The sequence below is a fragment of the Nesoenas mayeri genome (genome assembly GCF_963082525.1).
Source record: "Nesoenas mayeri genome assembly, chromosome: 2".
In the NCBI taxonomy this organism is placed as follows: domain Eukaryota; kingdom Metazoa; phylum Chordata; class Aves; order Columbiformes; family Columbidae; genus Nesoenas; species Nesoenas mayeri.
Genome location: NC_137543.1, coordinates 9,468,625 through 9,495,918, shown reverse-complemented (window position 1 = coordinate 9,495,918; position 27,294 = coordinate 9,468,625). Strand labels below are relative to the sequence as shown.

The 27,294-nt window shown below is 42.8% G+C and overlaps 1 protein-coding gene across 2 annotated transcripts in view; it reads right to left on the bottom strand.

The window, feature by feature from the left end:
* ST3GAL1 (ST3 beta-galactoside alpha-2,3-sialyltransferase 1) overlaps positions 1-21,823 on the bottom strand; it is a 78,509-nt gene extending 56,686 nt beyond the window's left edge. For both annotated transcript variants that reach the window (XM_080340363.1, XM_080340365.1), the window contains exon 1: positions 21,442-21,823. The gene's annotated coding sequence lies outside the window, so the exon portion shown is untranslated. The remainder of the gene's footprint in view (positions 1-21,441) is intronic.
* Between the last annotated feature and the right edge of the window lie 5,471 nt (positions 21,824-27,294).

The following is a 27,294-nucleotide window of genomic DNA, read 5'->3' as shown; positions in this document are numbered from 1 at the left end:
TAGTAAGCTTTTATGGAAAAGATCCTGGGTCCTGGGGTCTGCAGGGCAACACTGGGTCAATCAGGCCAGTGATATTTTTTTCTTCCCTATCAAAAGAGAAGCAGAGGCTGTTAATTAAGACCATAAAGAAGCTTCTCTGTCTTTTTCACACTCATCTACAAGGGACACCACCTATGTGCTATTAGTTTTTTTCCAATAGATAACAGAAAAATACATATATATTATTTTTTTAATGCCATAAAAGAAGCAGGTAGGCATAGCTTTTACTGACTTTCAGTAAGGTACAGACAGCTCAATGCTGTTTAGGCTCTGAAAGCCTCCAATAAGTTCACCTGACGGACACAATTTAGATCTTCAATCTTCTACAGTTGTTTTGGGTCACAACAACCTCATGCAATGCTCCAGTCTCAAGGAAAAGTGTCTGGAAAGCTGCTGGGCAGTGCTGGTCAACAGCCAGCTGAACATGAGCCAGCAATGTGCCCAGGTGGCCAAGAAGGCCAACAGCATCCTGGCTTGTATTTGGAATAGTGTGGCCAGCAGGACCAGGAAAGTGACTGTCCCCCTATACTTGGTGTGGGTGAGGACCCACCTCAAATCCCATGTTCAGCTTTGGGCCCCTCAGTACAGTAAAGACACTGAGGTGCTGGAGAGAGTTCAGAACGGCAATGAAGCTGGTGAGGGGTCTGGAGCACAAGTCTGATGAGGAGCAGCTGAGGAAACTGTGGCTGTTTACCTTTGAGAAAAGGAGACTGAAGGGAGACCTTATCACTGTCTATAACTACCTGAAAGGAGGTTGTAGTATGGAGGGTGTTGGTCTCTTCTCCCAACTAGCAAGTGATAGGATGAGAGGAAATGGCCTTAAGTTGTGCCAGGGGAGGTTTAGATTGGGTATTAAGAAAATCTTCTTCATGGAAAGGGTTGTAAAGCATTGGAAGAGGCTGCCCAGGGAAGTGGTTGAGTCAAACCATCACTGGAGGTATTAAAGACATGTAGATATGGTGCATAGGGACATGGTTTAGTGGTGGACTAGGCAGAGCTAGGTTAACAGTCGGACTTGATGATCTTAAAGGTCTTTTCCAGCTTCAATGATTCATGATTCCATGAAAATCACAAAACCAACTTCAGTTACTTCAGTTTCCTCAGTTTAGATACCCCAGCCTATACCCTATGGCACTTTCACCCCTAGCAAAGAGGTTAATGGGATCTCACTCCTAGCCATTCTGGGGCAGGATCCATCTAATCTAATGTTATACCTCAATGCCTGAGCAAGTCATCAAGGCTTCTTTGAGTGTCACCGGGGATGAAGTCCCACCTTCAGAGCTTATTTTTGTGTTTCCTCTAGAATGAGATGAATCACATGCTAAAGTACCTGTTTCTCTTTGCAACCTATAAAAGGAGGACAGATAACCAGCTTTGACAGCAGCACATGCGCTGCAGATGCTTGCACTTGATGGGATGCATCCCACACTCATCTGCACTCTAAGCAAAGTCCCAGCACAGAAAAACACTCTCTGCTCCAGAAGGAGAACAAACTGCCTCCCGCCCTCCTCCTCATGTCTGTCCTCCATGCCCTCCCTTTCATTTTGTAAGGAGAGCTGTTTTCTCACAATTAAAAATAAAATAAAATAAAATAAAATAAAATAAAATAAAATAAAATAAATTACACAGAGTACTCTTGAAAGAAAATGAAGCTCCAGTTCCCTTGGCGATGCTAGAGAACATACTTCCTTCTGCAAGGTCGTTTTTAAATTATGGGTTCACAGTAGCATATTATTCCCGGTATCGATTCTGCCAATAGCCCTGTCAGCCGGCAGTGCTGAGAGGGACAGATGCAGCAGAAGTCTTACCCATGAGAGCTGCGTGTGTGCGAAACCTGGAGAGAGACATAGAAACCAAGTTCTACCCTCAGCGCTGAAGGGCAGGGCTTGTTGCCAAACACAAGCATGGTTTTTCCTTCATCTCTTAGTCATCCCACGTGTTTGTCCTCCTCACTGTACTTCCTAAGGAAATAAGTCCCAGGAGCCAGGGCTTTTTCCTAGGTTTTTATTTTCTCCTCTGAGCACTGACTCTGTTTGATGGCTTTCTCTCACCCTTTTTGTCCTCACCACCAGCCCAGAACACCCAGGAGGACAGTGTTCTCAGCAGTTCTTTCCCTGAAAAGCCACAGAAATGAAGAATAAAGACATGCCTGGGAACAAAAAAAAATAAAATGTAATGAAGGTGAGATAGATGGGAAGCCCTGAAAACTTGAAACCACCTTCCCCTGCACAAGTACAACCGCCTCATCTCTATTCTCCTTCCCAGCGCTGTGACCAAGAGGAGAGAGATATAACACCATTCCAGGTTTCATCCTGCCAGAAAAGAAAATATGAGTGTTATGGTAGCAACTCCCTCCACTCCCCATCACTGCATATCAGGTGAAGTATGAGAGTAACATCCCTGAGCAGGTACCAGAGTAATTGCAGATCATACAGCACCTCAAATTATGGAGTTACCTGGGCAGCAGTAATTCCTCTGCCCTCTAAGGTTTTCTATTTGAAATGTTGACACCTTTGCAGCTACTTTGAGCCTGGCAGCCCTCAAAACTATGATCCTACAGGGCACCTGTAGTGATGCATTCCCATGCCCATGCACCCTTCACCGCTCAAGGGTCATCGTGGCTTGATGTCACCTCTGCTTTCAAGGACAGGCAGCCAGCAGCATCCTACTGTGACATTTTCTCCAAGAATGTTCCAGCTCTTTGCCAAGCAGGGTCACTGGATCTTGAGGGACATCTACTCTCAACACACAGTCAACCACACATTGCCATTTGCAATCATGGTTACTACCTTTTAAGAGCTATTAATGAACAACATTAATTCTTCTCATCTTCTATATTGAGGGTTACAAGGTTGTAGCTTACAAAACCGAAACCATTGAGTTAATACTCTCATATATTGAGAGTTCAGGTATCATAAACTACCTGACCAGCAAAAGGAAGCATACATTTATTTTATAAATAGATGCATTTATGATCGAGTAAGCACTAAACTCTCCTTTCTCCACCCACAAGAGTGGAGTCTCTAGGAATGTTATTCTGATATATTTTAACATCTCATCAGTCATGTCTGCACATGGGATATGGCGACCCTTAAAGAGAGGAAAAAAAGAAAGAGCCCATAGTGTTATTTATGCTATCAAAGTCTCCTTGTACTGTAAATTCAGAGGTTCCTCATACGTCTTCATTACTTTAAACTTCTGGCATCTGTGACTAGCCCACAGAATAAGCCATCTGTGTTTCAGCTCTTCCACAGTAGATGCCTAAAGACTGTCAATACTTCAGTATACTCTGCAGACCCATACAGCTCTGTTCCAGAATTTTTTAGTGGGATAGCACATTTTAAAAAGGAATAGAAACTAAATATTAATTAAAATAAGACATGGTCTGTAAAAGGTGCAAATTAGCAGTCACAGTCTATAGTTGGTAAAACCACATCAGCCAAAGTGGACTTCCCAGCTCTTGTATGGCAGAGATAGAAATTAAACCCTGTCTCTGATCCAGTGTCCTATTCAAAGTCTATCCCCTTTCTCTAACTTTTAAAACGATCAGTCTCTACCTAATCTCTATGAACAGGACCACTTCAAAAGCTGGAATCAGAGATGATGTTACAGACTTTTGTTTAAACAAAGATAAAGTAAATGTTATCTTGTTTTCCTGGAACTGTAGGTCACCAGTGCTCAGCCTGTGGTTATACAGTAGTTAAGAATAAGCTCAGATCAATATTGTCACTAAAATCCATTTTTTCAAAGTAGTGGCTATAGCAGCAGCGCAGGCAGAGGGGCCAAGTGTTCCTAGTTGTTGCTGGAAAGTGCAGCTGGCAGGCTGGTGATTCAGGCTTGTATCAGCAGAACGTGTTACATATTCTGGATATTTCATAAATAATAGTCATCAGTCAGCCAGAGGTGGTTTCCATATAAACCTGCCTCTATTTTTCTTTCCCATACATTAGAAGGCAAGAAAGGTGCTCCCATTTTTCTTGTTGTAATCTAGGACCTCACAACAAAAATCTTAGTAGTTGTTTTTGGTTTTTTTTTATTATCACATGTGGCATTGTTCCCTCCTCTCATTGTTTTCCACTGACACATTGTCACTGCAGGGGAAAAAGGAAGGAGAAGGAAATAACAAGGAACACAAGGTTTTAACCTGAAGTTTATTCCTCTTTGGCTGCCTGGGGCTGCCTGAAGCATGAATCCAGTTCTGCTGTTTAAAAAAGGAATTACCCAAGTGACTCACCTCTTGCCGAGAGAGAGACCACTGGCTTGTTCATCACGTGCCAGCATTCAGCGCACGCCACTTGTCCGTGCTCACAGCAAGAACCTGATTCCTGCAATTTATTCCTGAGTCTGCCACGGATTGTATGGCTTTGGGGAAATCACAATAAAAACCTCGAAAACTTGACAATTTTAAATGGATGCTTCTCTTCCCAACAGACTCTTCCTGTATAGACTCGTTGAAGTTCAAATACTGAAGCTGAGATTTTAAACTCGTGCTTACATTTTAAGTCTCGTTTACACAATCATTAGCGGCATTAAATTGCAGGAGAATCTGCTATGAAATTTAGTCATCTGGTACTATGAAAAAGTGCTGGCATGGTTGTTTGATGTTCTGAGGGGGGCTGGTACTCCAAATCAGGAGATACTAGAGCTTTTCAAGTCCTGCTCATTATTTGTTTTACAATGACAAAGGAATCGGTAAAGACTTTAATCTGTGAATAATCATTCCTTCAGGGATCTGGGAACAATCTACAGGACATAGCAGTTGCATTTCTTCCATGAAGTGCTTCATTAAAATATTGCTCACTTAATAACAAGTTTGGGGAGAAAAAAAATAAATGGTGATGCATTTTTATGCAAGGCCAAAACTCTTGCACCTCTTTACTCTTGATACGAACAGCTTGCCTGAGTTGCAGGAGATTTGGCTTTGCATAAGAATGTTCCACAGAACAAGAGGGAAAAACAATTCTTAAACACAAGGGGAAAATTAAGAGGAAAAATGCAAGATAAGACAGCCAGATGAGCAGTTAAAGGCTCCAACACCTTGATCTCAGCACATCAAATAGAATACATCTACTTGCAGGCAGACTGTGCCCTTCTATAAGTACACTCCCTCCTCAGTGCAGATATCCAACTTCAGATCAAAGCCTTCTCAAGGATGTTTGAGTTTTTTTAGTCATTTCCAGTCACTCCCTCCAGTCACCCTCACTCCTCCCCACATCCCTCAATACATCGGATACAGGACAACACTTTGGATTTGAGTTTTTATGCTGGACATCACCATGACTGATCAGGCTTCAGCAAAAAGAGAGTGTAATGATAGTTTCAGAAAGAGGGGGGATTCATTTTGGTAGAATACTGCAAATCAATCTTCATTTTAGAGTAATTAATTTTAGCACCTATTAGACTGGCAACACAGACACTACTGCTGCAGGTACGAAGTTTCAGTACCACTGAGGTACCCTGCAGCAATGCAAGCTACGGGCTTTGTGACTAAAACAGATTTTTTATGGGACTCTTCTGCCCAGTAATCCCCCACTAGTGAGATAGCATTACTGCAACAGGTTGTCCAGGTTGGTGGTAGATGTCCCATCCCTGGAGACATCCCAGGTCAGGCTGGACGGGGCTCTGAGCAACCTGATCTGGGTGAAGATGTCCCTGCTCATGGCAGGACTTGGACTGGATGACCTTTGAAGGTCCCTTCCGACCCAAACTGTTCTATGACTTTGTGATTCTTCTACCCTGCCAGCCTCTCCCCAAGATCAGAGGCAGAGAGGACTACGCTTGCAGGCTGTAGGAGCAGCAAATACAAAAAACACCTAAGGAAGCCACGGTGCTCATCCAGGCAAAACGGGGTGAAATCCTGGCAACAGCAAATTTGGTCAAAGCTGCAAACAGCGGAAGGAACTTAATAGTCTGATTTGCAGCGGCTGGTTATATTAAGGATACTGGAAGATGCACTGATGATCCTGGCTTAATACTTAGCAGCATAAAGCTAAAACTTTGGGCCAAATTATGTTCCCATTTTAGCTCATTTATGTCTGTGAAAACGAATTCAATTACTCCAGATCTTCATCTACGTAACAAAGCTGGTCATTTTGGCATCACGGTCTGTGGGTAATCATTACAGAAGCTAAACCACAGGGCTCGCTCCAGATGGCTTGTCTCTACAATGCAGCGTACGTCCAAGGCACTTCACAAACTAATCACCTACTGATCATATCCCTTCAATTAAAATTACTCAATATTTCCAAGTGTGGGCATCCATTTCAGAAATATCAGAAAATTATGAAGTGCTTGGCCAATAACATGCAGCTTTTGCTACATTGCAGAATTGTTAGCTGAACAATATTAACCAGTTCAGTAAGGCAGTATAGTTTATATCTAGCACATGGTGTATTTGGAAGTTTCTCCACCTCTACATCTGCTGTGGCAACAGCCTTAGTGGGACCAGCTGAGAGCAGAGACAAATAGGGAAAAAAATGTCTCACTCTACAGTGGAGATAAGATAGAATTTTTAGAGCAATTTGATTCAATCAAATGGCAAAAGCTCCAAAGAAAGCTCCAGAATTGCTCCTTTTCAATGAAAGAGACTCAGGTTGATGGACTTGTTGCCACAGAGGAGAGGACACAGGAAGGGAGAGCTTTGCTGAGCAGTGCGGGGTTAACCAGGAGGTTTTATTCTCCCACTCAATTGCACATTTCCTTATGTGTCTGTGCCACTTATTCTGGTTTATATCAGGTGAATATAGAAAAGTAGAAATGTGGGGACCTGAAAAAATGATAATGATGTTGGGGTTTTTTTTTTGGGAAAGCAGAAAAGTACAGAGAGCTCACTACAGAGTTTTCTGGGTGTCTCCTACAAACTATAGACACAAAGCCAACTATATATATTTATATGGGGTTTTTTTGGTTTTTTTTTAATTCATGTAGATTCCTCAAAGCATCAGCATCAGCTATTTCAGTTTGAATCAATGAAGTCTCTTCTCCAGGAATACAGTCATTACCTTCTCCGTTTCTGTTGATAGAATCATAGAATCATACAATGGGTTGGGTTGGAAGAGACCTTAAAGGTTATCTAGTTCCAACACCACTACCATGGGCAGGGACACCTTCCACTAGACCAGGTTGCTCAAAGCCACATCCAACCTGGCCTTGAACACTTTGAGGGATAGGGCATCCACAGCTTCTCCAGGCAGCCTGTTCTAGTACCTCACCACCCTGATAGACAGACAGGGCTTACATTAGTTATGGTTAACAACTTGGAGCAACTAGTAAGAAAATTAAATTATGCCTTTGATGAAGCAGCAGACTTCCTTACTCATTATAAAGAAAAGTAAGGGTATTATCCAGCCAAATGGTTGTGCATGTCAAATTTGATTAAATATATTTAATGTAGTAGCCATGTTTTCAGCTACAAAAAAAGTAGCTCAGCTTCACAGCAGGAGCAGATGTTTGTATAGGATAACTAAACCAGTGTGAGCAAAATCTTCCTGTATTGCGCCTTTTGACAGTGTCCCAGAATTCACTGGTTTTTTTCACTATGCTGGATGAATTATGGGCTGCAGGTATCCTATGGTGAATAAACACAGGACCCTCTGTGGCCATCTAAACAACTTTATTTGTGCCTTGTCATTTCCCTTTGAGAATATACCCTGCTAGTCTGCTGAGACAGACAGTAATTAAGACATTTGATTCCGTCACTCCTGTCCCCCATGCTTTTAGTGCTTATAAATATTAACGACCCTGATTGCTATATAGCACTCCTGTAGCTTAAAGCTTGGAGCATCTCAAATAGTCATGGCAAAGAGACAGTTATGGGGAAATCAAAGCTGACAACAGAATTCAAGAATAAAATTGTCAAAGGGAATAAGGCCAGCCATCTTGTTCCCTGGCATTATATGGCTGCATTTAGGTAGTTCAAACATGGTTCAAGAGTGTTGCTACAGCAAAACTGTGCTTTGCAGCAATGACAAATGTGATGTTTGCTTGAGAATGTATACGAGTGTATGATAACATACTGGTTTCCTTTAGATAAGCGCTATGAAGAGGTACATTCCACTTTCCTTTTATGATGATACAGACAAGTATGATACCAACACATTCTTAAAAACAAGCATGTAGTAAATAAACATGTAAACAAAAAATACATCAATTTGACGCTGTAAAGGAGTTGGCCATGATGATCTAATGACAACCTGTGCTTTCCCATCCCAAAACTATCCATTTGCCTTTGGTACTTGTCTCAATGAACAGTAACTGAACTTGTGCTAATAAAGATCAATTTTCTTCACAGCAGATAGGTCTTTATTCCAGAAACCCCAGTATTTTCAGCTAACAGCTTCACCTTGTTTTAGGTTACAGACCTTTTCTTAAAGATGCCACTCAGGATCAGAGACCTAGTGTACTAGCTTATTTTCACTTCACTGCTAGCAACTAGAATCACTGCAGGTCTTTAAAGAGACTTGTCTGGCTGAACAGCTTCCAGAATTGCCATGAAGTAGTTATTTAATATCCTCAGACAAAAGGTACTATGCAAATAAGAGCACTGTGTTGTACCAAGGAAGGTCCTCTGATTACCATCTGTTATTAGTCCAATAGAGGTAAATGGATTTTAGACCGAGTTTCTGCAATACAGTTTCCTGGATAAAGTCCTGGATAAAGAGTCTTTAGTTTAAAGTAAACCCTGCTAAACAAGCTATAGTCCACTTAGCTTGACAAATTTAAACAATTAACCTGCAGGAAGCCAAGCTTCTTTTTCATATTTGCAGGTCAGTTGCCTTGAGACAATGTCTGAAGTACAAATAGGCTTTCAGGGCCAGATTCTGATTTCATTCAGCCTGGTGTAAAACAGGAATAATCCCTTTAGAGATTAGTAGGAGTGAGATCAGAATCAGGCTCTTGGAATTAAGCACAAACCATGTGCTTGCTGGGCTTATTCTAATTCTGCTAAGTACAAAGCAATGCTCCTTCTGCACGTCCCTCTCCCATTCTGTCTAAAGGACTCTGAGCTGCGGAGCAAAGGAAGTGCTGCTGATAACACCCAACAGAAGACTTTTGTCATTGCAAAATACCTTCTCCTACAAAGTTATTTAATAAGCCTTGAAATTTTTAGGAAAAGCAAACAAACAAACAAAAACTTCAAATTACATAGGCAGAGCTAAGTTGTTTTTAAAAATCCCTCCTGACTCCTGAATCAGGAAATGAACTACAGTAACCATCTTTTACCAGAAACCAACACATTTAATTACTTTGATTTACAGCATCTGTCTCTGGTTCTGGGTATGTATAAAAGAAAACATAAGCAGAGCTTTTGCCAGATACATGTAACATCCTTAGGAAGTCCTAAGCAAGTTCTGTTTCTTAGCAGGAAGCATCTCAACAGAAATTCCAGCATTGTTGTGAATGAATGCAATGTTATCTTAAAGTCACTTGTGTCCTTCCCTGCCGCTGTCTCCTTTGAAGGGTCAGGCAATAAAAAGTCAAACATGCCAGTGAGTACCTTGCTTATTTTTAGGCAAGATCAAAAAACAAGTCACCACCTTGATCAAACTGTGCATCACTCTGCAAATATACCATAAGGTTATAACTTTTGCCATTTATTGTGTTTGTGATACATCCCTGCTAACATTAGTTTGAGTGTGCACCTGGAGGACACTGGTGGAAGAGGGTAAGATATAAGCATCCATCCTATTTACATCAAGATACTAATCTCACAAGTGATGGAGAACTATGAAGTTACCCACTGAGAAGGATAGCATGACCCTGCATAAATACTATTCTTGTGAGATACGGAGTAGTTTAGTCTCGCTGCCACGACGCTTATATCATTTACCCCTCCCAAAATAGCCTACTGAGCAGACTGAAGGATATCTTTAATTCTAGATGCTAAACATGTTGCTTTGTTCTGCACTTCCTGAAGAAAAAAAAAAACAAGGAATTTTAACTCTCCCAACATTCAAGTTACTCTGCAGGTTCCCGCTGCATGCCTTGAAGATCACTCATCGGGTTTGATATCTTTTACCATTTTCTGTTGACAAAGATCCCTTACCCCATGGCCTTTAAGGAAGAAAAATTCTTGTAACAATCTCATGTCCCAGCAACATGGGACAGGAAGTTTAAATTCAATAGGAACTATAAATGGACTGTCAAGGGCTGTCACACCTATGAAAGAATTTCCTTTGGGAAGGGGAGAGTAACTTTGTAAGAAGGAAAATTTTATCATTATTTATCTTTAACTGGACTCTTGGTCAGTGACGACTGATAGCTCTAAGACATGAACTCTGCTATATAGACTGAAGAGTCCTGTTGGCTTTGGGTAAGGAAACCACCATCAACAAGCCTGTTCATACAAGTGCCATGTGTTTTAAAGATTATGAAAAGTCACAAGCTTTGTAAGCCTCATTAAGCCGATGACAGCTTCAGCAATCGATTTGAACATACGTGCTGAGCACCGTCCCTGTGCTGACTCAGAAGGAAGCATGCTGCCCACTCAGTCTCTATGGGATATTTAAGTCTTGCCTTCAACAGTCTCCAGGTAATGAGCAGATCAAGCCCTGATGAGCTCATCAGATATGACAAGTCTATACTCAAGGTTACTGTGCACAACCTTATTCTTTCTTGGAGAAAGGTGAAACCACCACACAGCATTTGTTACTGATGGAAGAGAGGATTAAAACCAAAACACGGCACTTAGTCCGAGATGCGGAAACACCTTAATTTCCTTGGAAGTCAATGTTGCTGGTGTCAGTCAAAGCGATGCTGCCATGTACCTGCTCAGGAGTAGCAATCAGCTCAGAAGAGAGCATGGCAGCTGGAAAGGGAGATCTAAAAGATTGATTCTGACAGCTATAAAAGCAAGAGGGTTTTTAATATTCAGAAAAGTGTCAGCACCCTAATAACAGAATTTCCGTCTCCAGGAGCTACAATTGTCAAATCAAACCTGATTAGATCCAAAAGTTAAAAAAAGGCATCCAGGCTTTGACAAATTCAGGATGGTTCCCTTGGTAGAGGTGAGGGACTGTGAAGGAGATGCCTTTCAAACTGAGCAAGCCTCACCTGGTTTTACCCCCAACTTGACCCTCGGGCACCGATGGCAGAATGCTACATCTCACAATTTAAGAGAGGAGCATGGAGCAGGCAGCACCAGTTTCAATGGCACCAAGTTCCACCCTGCTGAAGAGCTGCCTTGCAAAGCCAGCTGGTTTCTTCTGAGAGTGGGAAGAGTTGCCCTCCACCCTGATAATCCCACCTTTGGTGTGTGCACCTCTGCAAAACAAGCCTGAAACTCCCATAAGAGGTGCAGCAGGTTGCCTCAGGGTCTCTTATTCCGCCTTCACTCTGTCTCATGAGAAGCTCCCACTGGGGACACACACTGATATCTTCTGTATGTGCATATCGCAGCCAGTAAATTTCCAAGCAGGACAGTAAGGAAGTAATTTTTTACTGGCAGACAACAGCCAGACTCATAATATTATTTTCCACTTTTAGAGACATGCCAAAATTGTGGCCAGTGGCTCTGAGCGCAACCTCAGGGGAAAGTTACACCTTGATGAAATGCCCTTTTCTAAAATGAAACCATGCTGGTTTGGTTTTTTTTTCATAAAATACAGAGAACCTCTAAGTTTGTGTGTGGTAAGATAAATCACAGAAATGACATTTTGAGCAAAGCTTATTTAAGAATTCACACAGCCACAGAAGAGGAAAAGTTGGGTGTATGGGTCCCTGACAGCTTGTCTGAAGAGGATCTAAGCATTTCTTTCTGTGGCACTAACAGCTAACTCTTGGTCAGGCTTGCTCTCACATGACAACTGTCCTTTTCCAAAATAATAACTTTAAATGGGGCAAACTTCTTAGGATTGTTTGTCAATTAGTGTGACGACAGTCCCCAGGGACAGGACTCGGGTATTTTAAACCACAGGGACAAAGACTATCTAAACTGGTGGGTGGGGGGAGAAGCTCTTCTCCAAGAAACACTAGAGGCAGTGACCACACTGAGCACTTCTGGCTTAATCTGGGAAAATTTTGTTTCTATATAGCATTCTTCATTTAGAGCTTTTGCAGGCAAAGGAAAACTCTGTGTGTGTGTTCCTTTTAGGCCAGCAGAAACAAATCACAACAAATGAGCCCCTTCCCCACACTGGCAGCAGGTCAGATAGCAGCAGAGGAAGAAACCAGCAGCCTCTTCTCCTGGAGCTCTGTGAAACAGAGACATCCCCCTCAAAACAAGCTGGGGTGGTAATTCTAACCTATAGATTCTTTTCCCTCTTAACCTCCAGTTTTTCATATATTAAAATAAAAAAAAAGAAAAAAATCCCAACATGAATTGTAATTAAATAGCAACATCCTCTGCCAATACTCACCCTCAACTCAGTATCAACAGGAGACTCTTGCCTTGCAGAAAGGCAACTTATTCTGAACTCTTTTGTTTCATTCCTACTAGCAAATGTTTTAGCTACTTCTGCACTTACTGCATCACCTTGTATTTTTCAACAACCTTGTATTTGTTTTTAACAGCCAGCATCCATCTCCTGTTTCTTCACTCTTTGGCCTCACAAACACTTATATAGCTGCTCAAGGCTTATTTCTGTTTGAAGCATTGGTCATTTTAAACACCAGAGTTATGGTGATTTAGGAGAAGCCCAGGTAGGGCAAAAATCGGTGTCTTAACTGGGCATTTACACCCAAATCTTGGTGCAATTTAACTGTTTGCATTGTGAGCTTTATGTCAAATCACAGCAACCCTTGGAGGACCAATATATACATTGGTCGATACAAATATACTTTTCTTTTCCTGAAAACTTCCATGATTTTACAGTACAATTAAAAAATATAGAAGTAGTTGTCTCAATTTCTATCACATTTATTTCCTATAACTTGAGTGAAATTCCCCCTTGTAAGAGATGTAAATCACCTCAGTCTGGAAGATGCATCACAGTTCTCCAGTGTCCTCAAATATTTTACAGTGTACATATCCTACAGGTTAATGAAATGCAGTTTCTCAAAGGGGCCAAAAACCACCTGAATACTGCATAAAACTACATATATAAACAAGTAATGTAGAACCTTATGTGGTGGCCCGGGGCAAATTTTGTCTGTAATCAGTACATTTTTTTAATGTGTTTGTTTTGTTAGGTTGTCTCCCAGACCACAGATACATCTTGCTGCCCTAGCAAGCTGACGACGTGACCGTTTGAGATGGCCGGACAGCAATGCGCCACCATCCCCGCGGTTTTACCGTGGAGTTGTGTAGCTGCTGCTATTTCACACATCCTGCTACCACGATACAGGCTTTTCCTCTGTCATTTCTGGTCTGAAGAAATTTTTAATTTTGCATATCTATTTTTGCATACTGTTGCAATATTCACAGAAAATTTGCTGCGACAGCCAGAGTGAGTCAACGACACTTTTCTCTGGAAGGTCTCAGGAACCAGGCGAGCAAAGGCAGCACACCAAGAGCCACATGGAAAACATACCAAACTGCACAACCCTTGCAGCCTTACAGTGATAACCTCATTGCAGTAGCCAAAGCAGAAATATAGGTGATTTCTGCTGTATCAGCAGTGCTTTTGCACATCTCCAGTGACTGCAGTACATGAGTGGCAGACTCTGAATCACTAAAACCAATGTCCCATCTCTAAAGATCTTCTGTCCGCGTGTTTGAACACTTCCTCTTACTTTCTGAATTCAAAATCAAGCTGTTGGTCAAAAGGGTAATGATTATATGTTTTTTGGAGTCTCCACACGTTTTACAGACTGAACTCAACCTCCAGGAAACCAAAATGCTGTCATTTACACCTGGCAAGACTAGAGCAGAGACCTCAGATGGGATGGGACTCAGGTCTCCAAGTCAACTCCAGCTTCTCAGCCACAAGTGTATCCTCCCACCACCACATGCTGATCTTCAGATGCAAAGTTCATGTGGCCCCAGCTCTCCCAATGTCTTGGTTCACTCTGACCTTGACATACAGAAAGGAAGGGGAGCGGTGGGAGATGCAGAAGTGGGCTCTTTTCTTTTAGCAAGGAGCAGTTGTGGAAACGAGACTAATGAAAGGAAGAACACGTGCAAAAGAGGGACAAAATCCACAGAAGGGTACCAGAACAGCAGGACTGAAGGACATTTTAGTGACTACTCAGGAAGGAGAGAAATGGAGATGAAACTAGGAAAACTTCCCCTGAAGCTCTGAAGAACCTCTTGGTATCCCATACCCACTTTGTATTTCTACAGGCACTTCATGTCACCACGTTGCAACCATTAGAATAATGTCAGTAGAGTTAAGTTTTTCACCTGAAGATGAGGTCTGGAAGTAAAGCCATATCCTCTGGCCCCATAGCTGTGGCTCCTGCCCAGGTGCTCCCTATGAATCCATTACAGAGTCCCCAGTTACCTAGGTAAGCCACCCCAGAGGCATTTCTGGCAGCTCAGAAGAAAGGAACTGCCTTCTGCCAAGTTTATAAAGCATCCCCCTGCTCTTCTTCAAAACTGTTTTCTTAGCACCACAGAAGATAACTTTGTTTTCCGTATGATACAAGAACCAGTTCACATTTGAATATTAGCTTCCTAAGCAAGAGGAGTTTCTTCATTGACCTGTTTAACTACTAACTTTTTAGAAAGGCTAATGCAATTCTTCTTTGCATTTTTATGTTGCCACTAGTGCATAATGTCCAGAGTGAGACATATAACTCCATCATAACTTGCATAATTTCATTGCAGAGGTTATGGCATTCTCAGATGCTGAACTATATGTGCCTCTACATCCCGTCTGCAAACTTAGTATCTACTTGCTTTGTGTTTCCACTGATGCTACTGCTTGATCATCTAGAGATACTAGGTAGCACTCAGCATTAACATTTGTAGTTTGATGCTGAACTTTTGTTAACAGGATACAGGGCAAGCAAAAATTTTTTACTTTTCAAGGTGATTTCTTTTTTTAATCTAGAATTGAGCCAACTCTTCGGGAAGAGCAGAATGTCTGTTTGTAAGATGCAGAGTGAAGCCACAGGAGACCCGATCATACAGTCATCACTTCTCAACAAGAGCAAATTTTATCTGAAAGGGAAAAGCAGATGTGGGAGGAGGAAAAAGAAAAGAGATCAAGAAGGTTGATTTCTAATTCTTCTAATAAGCATCAGACCAAGAAGTAGGAGAAATCCTTTCTGTACTTGAAATACACAGTATTGCCCCTGAAGAGAAAAGCTGGGTGAACCTTCTGAAGAATAATAACTTCAGTACAAAAATAGTTTCAAAGACACAAGAAACAAAAACCCAAATTCAGGTATAATATCAGTATTGCCATGGGCCAACATACACTTGTGTCAACGCAGGTCACATCAAATTCAGAGGGATCCTTCTGACATTTCTGAAGGCAAACTTTCTTCTTGGCTCTTTCAAATGAGGAATTTTTGGCTACATGAGAGTTTAAAATAGACTTGCAATTAAGATTAAGTAAAACAAAGAGCAAGAATTCTTCACTTGGCTAAAACCATAATTACCTTGGCCTTCCTTTTTTTTTTTTTTTTTAATTAAGGTTTACTTTGATTCAGTGTAAATCAATATGTCTCAGTTTTGTCACAAAGAAAAAAAATCTAAGTCAGATCATCTGCACAAACGGATTTAAATCAAGATCCAATAAGAGAAAGCACTAGGTGCATGGAGCAATGGTGTTAGCAGCTAAAGTCTCACATAAATGCAGGCTGCAGCCTGTATATCTGCCCAAGGGCAGGTCATGTAAAAGGCATCACCATATCACATCAGACTAAAGGAATTTAAGATATAGGCATGGATGCCCTTATCACATCCTGACAGCTTCAGATGCACTGAAGGATGTTATCAAAGAGACATATACTGTAAGGTCAGCTCCGATTCAAGTTGCAGATAGCCCTATACCATGTTCTCTACATAAGAGCTTTGTAGAAGTCTCAGGATGAAGTAACACAGGTCTCTTTTTCAAGACTAATCCCAAAGGACTGTCTGTAGGACTTAAATGAGTATGTTTCAGCCCAAATATTCAAATGATATCTTCCAATTTGATGTGTGGTTTTACATGCCAGGATGTAACCAGGTACCTTAAAAAAAAAAAAATCACATCTGGCCACATGTATGTGTATTGAATTTGAGCTGGGAATAGGGAACCTGATTCCTACAAAAAAAACCCTGGAGGTGATGGCTTATGCTCCCTTGGCAGGGTCATATTAACTGAGCTGGCAGATTTGATAGAATTAGATTTCTTTGTCGAGCTGGTACAGCACTGTGATGTGTCAGCACACACAGCATTTCAGATATGTAAGATTAAGTCATTGATTGAAGATCCAGCCTCCAGAAATAATGTAGTGTCCTTTAAAAGGAACAACCTTTGTTTTGTGTTGGTATACAATAGCTAAAAAATTTTTTTAAAAAAATAAAAATCCACAGATCCTGGGAAAATGTCAGTAGCAATTATCTAGTCCAGAGACATTTTAAGATTGCATCCCATTTAATACTTCAGCTTCACCATGCCAGGTTTTGCTGTGCAGAACAATCCTCCAAAGGGATGTATAAGGACTGATCTGGCTCAGGGGAGTTTTGGGGATACCCAGAGGAAGCCTGGTCACCTCTGTGCCAGCAGCAGTTGTGTGTCAGGCACCAGCGAAGTGGGAAAGGTCAAGTTTGGACTCCGTGGGTTCCGACCACAGCCACTCACTCCACCGTCATTCAAACTCTTTGGGATGGAAAGCTACAGAGGGCTGAGCCTTCATCAAAAACTACAGCTGGGAGAAAGGACTTCCAAAGTGGAAAGCTACTACAAAAAAAAACCCACAACAGCTCTATTGAGATGATGTCCTCAGAGCAGGAAAGCTACACTCCAAACATTTGTCACCAGATGCAGGGAACAACTATTTACGTTGTGCCTCTTTTGCACCCTGTGATACCTGCAGATTGGCCAACAGAAACAGCTGCCGTTTCATGAGGTTTACAGATTTCCTGAAATAATACACCCTTTCTCTGCCAAAGGCTTTGTCGCCTTGTGCACGACGCACAAGTCGTCTTCTTCCAAAGGAATGACATGCACGTCAGTCCAGATAAAGCTACTTCAAAGCACAGCAGAGCCAGGAACGAATTGCTTTCCACCCTCCTTTCTCCCCAGAATTGCATTCTAACCATTACTAGAGTCTTTACAAATGATAAGACCCCTAATCTTAACTCATACTTCAGAGGAAGTTCCTACTGATGTTATTTGGAGTTTCTTTTAAAAAGAGTTCCCTGTCTACCCAGGGTCCCCATTTTCCCCACTCCACGGCTATTTCACAGCTGTGGGTGTTGTGCAGCCTTGACTTACAGGAGCTTCTCAATAAGACATATTCCACAAAATTACTTGAGTTTGCTAGTTACAAACCAGAGTATGGGACGCTCAGCACCAGTGAGAAGAGGATGTTGGGGTAAGAATGGGAAATGTGACCAGAACGGTGGCAGCAGTTCCTCTGTGGCTGCTGTTAATGAGTGCCAGGGTGGCCCAGAGTCCTTATCAGAACAAGAGAAGTCAAATGAGTTAGGAGACAAACCCTCTTCAACAAACTTATTTCCTAAACAAAGGCTATTTACATTGAAAATGTTATCTATTCCATAAGTTAAAGACTAATGCCCTGAAAGCACATCTAGCACAAGGTCAGTTCAGGTTTCAGATGGCCTAGACATCAAAGTCACCTTCCCAGAGTCCCAAGTATGAGACAAGGAGTCAAAGACTCACATCTTTCTGGACCACAGAGGGATGCAGACCTGTTCTGGATGGGCTCCAAAGGCATTTATCCATCTCCCCGGTGGGATCAGGCATACTGTGCCTGCCAGGACTTGAGAGGCAGATGGGGGCGGCTACCTTCTTAGGCTAGCTGAAGTCTTTGTCAGTCCATCTGCTGACGCAGGTGCTATAGCAATAAGAGCAATAAAAACATCTACAGCAGTACTTTATCTACAAGTCTGTGTCTCTTGCATTAGTCATAATGCTCAGGAAACACCTGTATGGGACAAAGAAGTTTCTCACTGTTGTAAGTAATTCCACTCTGAGGTGTGAGCTGACAGAGAGTCCTGAAGTTATTTTTAACTTGCATACATCTGATTTACTCAGATTTTCATTTGGCAGTTATTAGGCATAAGAGAATCATGACAGACAGGCTTTGATGCAGTCAGGCAGGGCTACAGACTTCAGAGGGGGGCAAAGGTGCCTCTGCCTCACTTTGCCTTATTTGGGGAAATTTATTCCCATGTTTTAACCTATATCAGTAACCTCAGATCAGTCAAAAATGCAGCTGCTTCTCTTCTCCTTGCAAGTTTGATTGTACACAGGCTGTTTAGCAAATACTTTATAGCAACATTTATATCAAAATTGTTAGTACAAAGCTAACTGAGCTAACACTGAAAGGTTTAATCGGAGTATCTTGGAAGAGGAGTTGGTTATTAAAAATAATTCTTCCACTTATGACATGCTCCTAGGTGAAAACAAATAGTTTCTGGATGCCCACGTTATGATCTATGCCAGCATCATATTGCCTTTGGGGAAAATAGAAAAAAAAGTACTGCAAGTAAAAGACAAGGACAGGAAGGAAGGAATTTATCTCCTTCTTCACCAATTCATCTGTCTGCAGAGAAGTGCTGTTTCAGATGAGACATCAATAGTCCTTTGCTGCCTTCTGCAAAGTATAGAATATATAGATGATATAGAAAATAAAGTCTGCTATGAGAAAGAAAAAAGTTAAAGAAACTCTACATTTAGCATCTGACAGTGTTGAAACAAGACAAAAAGTGCATCCTTATTCAGAGTTCCCTCAGCCAGTGCCACAAAAAGCTCCACCAGGTGGTGGGATTAACAGTACTTGAAATATGCTACAGAGCTGGATCCACTCTCACTCCTCTGCTTTTAAAAGCACATTTCTGCTTCACCACGTATTTGAAAACACTTCTAAAATACACTCCTAATAAAAACATATTACTACTATCATTTAACAATGTTTGCAGTGCACTTAGCGTAAAAGATGCTGTTATAATCTAGAAGATGGAACTGCCATCTGCATAACCCTAATTTCCCCTCAAATTACTCCTAGTTTTGTATAAACAGAAAAGCAAAACGATTAGCAGAAAAAAAGCCTTATATTAAATGATGTTTAATTTTACCAACTACCTTCCTCAACTGAGATGCCATCACCATTATTAGTATCAAGTTTGGAAGAAAAACTGCAAATGAGGCTGCAAGCTCCTTTCTGGCTGGGATGTGTGAAAAATTCATACAAACAGGGTAAGTCACTCTCTCCACTGCACAATCAGCCTATACACCAAGTGAACAAGCCAAAAGAATGAGGAATTAGTTTTTTCTCTTCTTATGCTCTTGCAGAGACCATGCTCTCGCATGTTACTAGCAGAAAGGTAAAACGAAGGTATATTAGACAGAAGTGTACTTTAAAAATCTAGTGGTAGCTTTAAAGCTGGTTTGGCAGGACCATAGATTGAGACTTTGTTGAGGTATGGGATTTAAACCCACTGCCGCTGAAATGTTACCCTACAGCAGCACCAAAATAGAGTAAATGAAGTGAGAAATTGGCAGAGGTACAGAGCACCAAGTTCACTGTAGACTTATGCAGGGGTTCTGTTGTTTCCAAGATAATAAAGAAAACAAGTATATTTAACTAAAAAAAAAAAAAAAAAAATCCACCTTTTTTATTCTCATCCAACCATTCCCACCTCCACCCCCAACCACCGTCCCAACATGTGTTCAAACAGATTAAAGCCTGCCAGGATCCCAGATGAGCCCAGAAAGGACCCCGGGCACAGCCGTGCCCTGCAGATAACACCATTGCCAAAGGGGAAAGAGGACCCAAAGCCAACCCCAACTTCTTCTCACATGAGAACAGCTCTTTCAAGGCATTATGAACACCAGGCAGAGTACCACCAGCATTGGATCGAGCAGTAAAAATTGAGGAGGGGTGAACATATCGGCTGCAGGAAGCACTGGCTGTCGTGGTTCACACGGGACGCGATGTCACGATCCAAATATTTCAAAGCAAATACTTCACGCAGAGCTACCTCTCCAGCTAAAACCGTGTAAATAATACACAGGAGGAGTGTGCTGTTAATTGAGTATCTTCTGAACAGCCAAGAGACAGGAAGACTCCAGTCAAAGGTGACTCTTCATTTTAACTTATATCACTGAAGAGCACCAACATAAATGAAGTCCCGAGGACAGGATCAAAGTAGAATAGGGACTTTCTTTTTTATATCCTTGAATTTCCTGTCTCTTTTCCACACTGAAATTTAATTTCCTTTTCAAAGAGAGCTTTTGGAGCTTATGAAAATTGACCCAAAAGATTACAAGGGCTTTGTCACCCTTCCAATCTCTCTGAAAGATCCATAATTAGGGAGGTTTTTCCTTTAACATGTGTGCCCACTAGGCAAATATATAATTCAGACTTACAATGAAATGAACGAGTTATTTCAATGTATTGGATACATACAAGCCCAACCGTTACAAAGAGTTGAAGAATCTCGTGTGTGTCAAACAAATAAATCTGCACCGAGGCATTTTTTTACTGGTTTGTTTTCATTAATGCCAAGACTAAAATCAATCACATAAAAGATCTCGGCTCTATGTTTGCTATAGACATAAATATATCAAAGTGCAACCAAAACACACCTAACAATCAAACTGTTGGCCTCGAAGATTAGTTATTTACACTCCTCTGGAAATAAACTCTGCAAACTGATATGTAAGAGCGGGTACCTATTACAGTTAGTCTGCTTTTTTTCTCTGTAACGGAGTAATGCTGGCATTCCTCTCTCACCGCACAGCCTACCCAAGGGGAAAAGAAATCAAAGAATAAAAATAAAACACAATAAAAAAGAAATCAGGGTACAGGACTCCACCAGGCTGGTCCCTCCCGCTGCTCCCCGCCTGCCAGCGACCACCCCGCAGCCGAGCGGCTCCGCCGGGCAGGGCACGGGGCAGGACCGCTCCCCCGTGGACCGGGGGATGCCGTGGGGAGGACACTCCTCGCCACCACCCCCCGGAGCTGTACGGGCATCGCCCGAAGGTGCGCCTTGCTCAGGAGCCCACCCCGGCACCCGCAACCTTTCCTTCTGCCCCCCTCCACCGGGGAAATCCCGGCTGGATGGAGCGAAGCCTCCCCGCTTCGGAGTGCCGGGGCACCCGCCGGGGGATGCTGCAATCTCCGTCAGTGCCGGAGGCAACCCCTGCTTCTAAATAATAATAATAGAAAAAAAAAAAAAAAGGGAAAAAAAGAAAGACACAACTTAAGAGTCGAATGAGGAGCTGGAAGGGAGGGGGAGGCTCCCGCCGCGCCTTTTGCAGCAGGGGGGAGCGGGAGGATTTGCAGGTAAGCGGGGAGGAAGGCGGAGGAGGGCGGCGGGGGGGGTCCCGCGGTACTCACGGTGGGGAGCTGGGGGTGCCGCCAAGCCCCATGGCCAGGAAAGGGCGGGCGGTCGCTGCTGCTGTCGCTGCTGCCGCCGCTTCTGTCTCTGCCTGCGCCGCCCGCGGAGCCTCTCCGGGCGCCCCGTCCCTCCCCTTCCCTCCCCGCAGGGCTTCCTGCCCGCTCATATAACGCGCCCCCAGACACGTGGACGGCGCCGGGGGCCCCGGCGGCTCCTCCTCGGAGCAGGGCAGGGCGGTGCCGGGGCGGCCTCCCCTCCTCCCCCCGGCCCCGAATCGCTGCGCGGGGCTGCGCGGCCGCGGGAGTTGCGCGGCGCAGGGTGCGCGCTGCGCCCGTCGGGTCTGCGCCCGCCTGCGGGGGCGAGGAGCGGGCGGGGGGTCGCAGCCGCCGACCCTCTGGCTCGCCCCTCCTGCACTCGGAGGAAATCCCAGCTCCCGACACGACATCTCTGAAGAGTGATCACTCAGAAATAGCCCTGTTCTCACCCCCACCCTGAACCTTCTGTACCTGAAATGGGCTGTGTGGATCACAGCGGGGATCACAGCAGGGACACTGTAAAGAAATTCGGTTCTTCTCAGAAAAGAAAGCATACTTTGCATCGTTAATAATATATCAGTGCAGCATCAGACATTTTTAAGGTGACTATAAAATGCTGTAGAATTAAAAAGAATACAACATCATTAAAGAATCCCCCAGACAGACACATTCAACTGATAAAGTGTCTGCTAAAACTATTTAACAACATAATGCTGACTTTTTTAGTGTCGATGTGTAAGGGCTGGAGCCGAGACAAGAAGCGGGAAGGTTACAACACCTCCAGAGGAGCAAATAATCTCTCTGATCTTCTCTCCAGTTCACCCATAGGCAGTTTCACATGCACAGTGAATATCTACAGCACATGTCAAGATAGAGAACGTATTCCTGAGCTCTGAAAAACATGTTTCTTAAAGGTGGACAGCCAGTACATAACTCTCTTTGTGAAGCAGATAAGTTTATAGGTTATTAATCTAGTTAATGAAACTACCCACGTTGTTGTTTTATTCCATCCAGCACAGCATACTTCCACTGGAAACTGTAACACGCTACACAGGAGCTGTAAATCATCAGCCGTCACTGAGCTTGTTTCCATAGAGTTATATTAGTAAAAGCTTAAGTGTGAATTTAGACTGGTGTCACATCGTGTACCGTGCAGGTATTTGTATTGGGGTGTGAGTACCAGTGACAGGCTGAGCTTCCTGCTTAGGAGCATAAACCCCAACAAAACCTTCCAGGGATTCACCCCCTCACTAAATCCTGCCCCTGGATACTGCAGAGCAACATAGTATTACATCCCTCATAAACAGGGCTTGGAAGGGATTTAATCTAAAGTAATGAGACTTAAAAAAAAAAAAAAGCTAGTTGTTTTGTTTTTTTAAAAAAAACAAGGAATGTATCAACACATGGAATTACTGTGTGTGGGAAAGAGTGTAATAAGTAGCTCTTCACTGCTTTTTCCCAGGAGCTGCTTGCCACTTTGCTGAAGGTGGGATAGGGCCCTTGAGGAGCCCCGATTCGATCACCTGTGACAGTTTCTGTAACCCTCTCAACTTGATATTCCTACCTTCAGGGAAATTAGTTGAATTTGCTGCTTCATTTCCTTCCTGATGATTGTGAGTGGGTCTGTTTATGAAAAAGCCACTGGGGACCAGCTCACCAGCAAAAAAAAGAAAAGGCAGTGCATCAGGTTTGAAGATCTCTCTCAGGCATTTCTGAGGGGATGGATGGAATGAGAGGGTGATGAGGGCTCTGAAGAATACTCTATAGAAGCAAGGAGAAGGAAAGGAAAGGAGAAGGAGAAGTCTGGGCACTCTGCATTTCACTACCTCTTGTACCACACCTGGTTTGTCCATAAGTTTAACAGAGAAAAAAAATTATTCTAGTAAAACAAGTGATTTTTTATCCTACAGTAGATAAAGTTTTACTAGTGTGTCTGCAGGTTGTATCAAGGGAAGCACCCTGCAGTCAAGAATGTCTTAATTAATGCTAGTTAATCAAGATGACACCGGAACAGGTTGCCCAGAGAAGCTATGGATGCCCCCTCCATGGAAGTGTTCAAGGCCAGGCTGGATGAGGCTTTGAGCAACCTGGTCTAGTGGAAGCTGTCCCTGCCCATAGCAGATCAAGGAGAACTAGGTGATCCTTAAGGTCCTTTCCAACCCAAATCATTTTATGATTCCATAACTGAAGACAGGGAGCAGGTTCTGAACAAGGGATATGGATGGAGCATGGAAAAGTGCCTCAGGTCTCCACTGGTGCTATCTTGAGAAGTAGGAGGCTGAGCGTGGTGCAGAGAACAAGCCCAAATTGTCCTGAAACAGCAAGTGTGGAACATATTTATCTTCGTTATACCAGTGTTACACTCAATTAACTCCTTTGGATGCTCTCAACTTCACCAATGCATCCCAAGGAGTGTGCAGGTACCAAGCACCATCTGATCGTGCCATAGTAACTACAGCAGGTTCCAACGCAGAGGGCTGGATCTGCTCCCCTTTATATTGTAGCGTTTTCTTAGCAAGTGTCATTTAGATGTTTTTGGGAAAGAATCCAGTATTTGTTTCACAGACAGTATTTCCTCAACAGCTCAGTGAATATGAAATAGTTTGAACTAACCATGCAAATCTCACTTATCTTCTTATGTAGAGAAATGATATCTATTCTAAACTCTGGGCCAGGGCTTTCAGCTGCTGATGGGGGACAGCTATGCAGACATCAAAGGAGCTGTATCAGCTTTCACCAAGTGGGGATCCAGCCCTTTATTCATATTTAAAAATGCAGATACTGTGTCTAGGTAAAGCATTTTTCTCTATATTTTTAAGTAGCCAATACTTTATTTTAGAGCTGTTCCCTCAGTAGCAGGATTGTTTCTCAGTAGTCAATGTTTAAAGGCCCTTCAAGGCTGAAGGGATTAAAAATGAATAATTTAAAGCTGGTCTATGATGCAGAATTTTTAACATATGTTTTACAGGCCATGTAGAACAATCTTTTTTTTTTGTCTTGTCAGTAGATATTTTACAAACCTGCTGTGCTGGAACCAAAACTCTTTTTATTTAAGACTCAGATTTGAGCCCTACTATGCATTGACACAGCACCGTGCTGGCGTCTACAAGCCATAACAAGGAAATCATTATCACCAACACTGGTCAGAAGAAAAAGAGATATGAAGCAATTTCACTGCTTTTTCCTCTTACATACACTGGTAAACCAGATGTGGGCAGAACTAAGGCTGTCCCATCTCAGAAAGCTTCATCCCAAGGTTAAGTCAGAGGAGCTGTAATTTGCTTAACCTAAAGCTGCAAAAGAACTGGACCCAGGTGGTGTTGGAGAAGGCATGAAACATTGACTTTTGGCTATTTTTTTGAGGTTGACTGGAATATTTTTTGCCAGACTCCTGTTAACTTCCTAAACAATGTAGCTCTAGGAACACTAGCTTAGTCACACTTGGCAGTTTTAATAGGCAATGCTAATTTCTGGTAAATCATTCACCTTTTATGTATTTCATTTCTTGCCCCTTCTAACTGCTTGCAACAGCAAAGGGAGAAGGCACTTACTTCTCTGGTTGCTAAAATTCAGCTCGAGTTTCAGCCTTACACACTGGTTTCCACACTTTTCCTTGCTGTCCTGGATTATCCAGCTTTTCATTTCTATTTTATAGTTACTACAGATTTGCAATTAAAAAGAAATTGTTTTGATTATTTTAAAAGCTCTTTGGGCCCCAAAACAATTTCAAGTATTTCAGCAAGACGTAAGGTTAGGCACTGTGCTGGGACAGTGCAGATTCAGGCTTGTGCTTACTCTCCCCTCATTTGCTCTCCCTTCAGTAGATAATCTCTCATCTTTCAAACAAGCCAATTGTCATTGTGTCTAGGCCAAGAAGAAGTTAAAATAGAAAATCAGCATTTGGTATGTACATAGTTGCCAAGAAGCTATTTCTCCTCGCCTGTGTAAATAAATTGTCATCAGAAAAGGCTGGCTTGCTCTGAAAGATGTGCTAAGTGCTACTGCTGCACTGTGCTCCTGATGGGAGGGAAGAGGAGAAGATCCAGGAGTGTGGCCAACTAATGCCCCATCCAGAGCTTCCCCCACTAGTTCTGTTGAAGACAAACATTCTCTGCACAGGCTGAAATTTCATTGGATAATTGCTGTCATAATTAACATAGTAGGAGTGATGACTGACCTTGCCAGTTATGTCCCCAGTCCAGAACCAAGCTCCATGCAGGTCAATCACTTAACAAGGCAAAGTGATTCATTGGTGAATTTGGTTTGCATGGCAAGGTTTTGGTAGTCAGTGAGCTACAGGGGTGTCTTCTGTGGGAAGATGCTAGAAGCTTTCCCCATGTCTGATAAAGCCGATTACAGCTGGCTCCAAGACGGACCTACCACTGGCCAAAGGTCAGCCTATCAGCAATGGTGGAAGTACCTCTCTAATAACATATTTAAGAAGGGGATAAAAACCTGCACAATAGCAGCCAGAGAGACGAGTGAGAATATGTGAGAGAAACAACCCCAAGGTCAATGAAGGATGGGAGGTGGTTCTCCAGGCATCAGAGCAGAGACTCCCCTGCAGCCTGTGGTGCAGACCATGGTGAGGCCAGCTTTCCCCCTGCAGCCCATGGAGGTTCATGGTGGAGCACAGATCCACCTGCAGCCCATGGAGGACCCCACTCCAGAGCAGGTGGATGTGCCTGAAGGAAGCTGTGACCCCATGGGAAGCCTACACTGGAGCAGGCTCCTGGCAGGACATGTGGCCCCATGGAGAGGGGAGGACAGGCTGGAGCAGGTTTACTGGCTGGACCTGCGACCCTGTGAGGAACCCACGTTGGAGCAGTCTGTTCCTGAAGGACTGTGGCCCATGGGAATGACTCATGTTGCAGAAGCTCGTGGAGAGCTGTCTCCCATTGAAGGGACCTCACACTGGAGCAGGGGAAAAGTGTGGAGGAGTCTATCCCTGAGGAGAAAGAGCAGCAGAGAGAATGCGATGAACTGACTGCAACCCTCATTCCCTCTTCTTCTGCATCTCTCGGGGAAGGAGGCAGTGAAATCAGAAGTGAAGTTGAGTCTGAGGAGAAGGGAGGGGTGGGGGGAAGGTGTTAAGATTTGGTTTTATTTCTCCTTATGCTACTCTGATTTGACCAGTAATAGATTGAATGAATTTCCCCAAGTTTAGTCTGTTTTGCCTGTGACAGTATTTGGTGCGTGATGTCTCCTTGTCCTTATCTTGACCCACAAGCCTTTCATTAGATTTTTTCTCCCCTGTGCAGCTGAGGAGGGGAGTGATAGAGTGGCTTCAGTGGGCACTGGGCATCCAGCAGGAGTCAGCCCCCTGCAACTGCTATGTCTGTATCATAGAATCATAGAATGAGTTGGAAGGGACCTTGAAGATCATCTAGTTCCAACCCTTCTGCCATGGGTAGGGACAACTTCCACCAGAGCCGGTTGCTCAAAGTCCCATCCAACCCATCCTTGATTTGCCTTTAGGTAGCTAATCATTCATGTTTATTATGTATTATACAGAGACACATCTATTAATTGATATGACTATCAGTAAAAGAGATTAAATACTTTCAACAAAACTTTATAAATGTGAAATTGAGAATATTGACCACAAATGAACTCTAAAAAATTTAGTTATTCTGATTGGTTAGAGAGACAGATGGTCTTTGTATATGTCATTTCCACTGAAGAGATAAAAGATGGTTTGTATTTGAATAAGAGGCACTGCCCTTGTTATACATAACTTGTTACAATAGCACATAATACACAGTGAGAACAAACTTTATAGCACTATCTGATGAAAACTGACTTTACCATAAATGA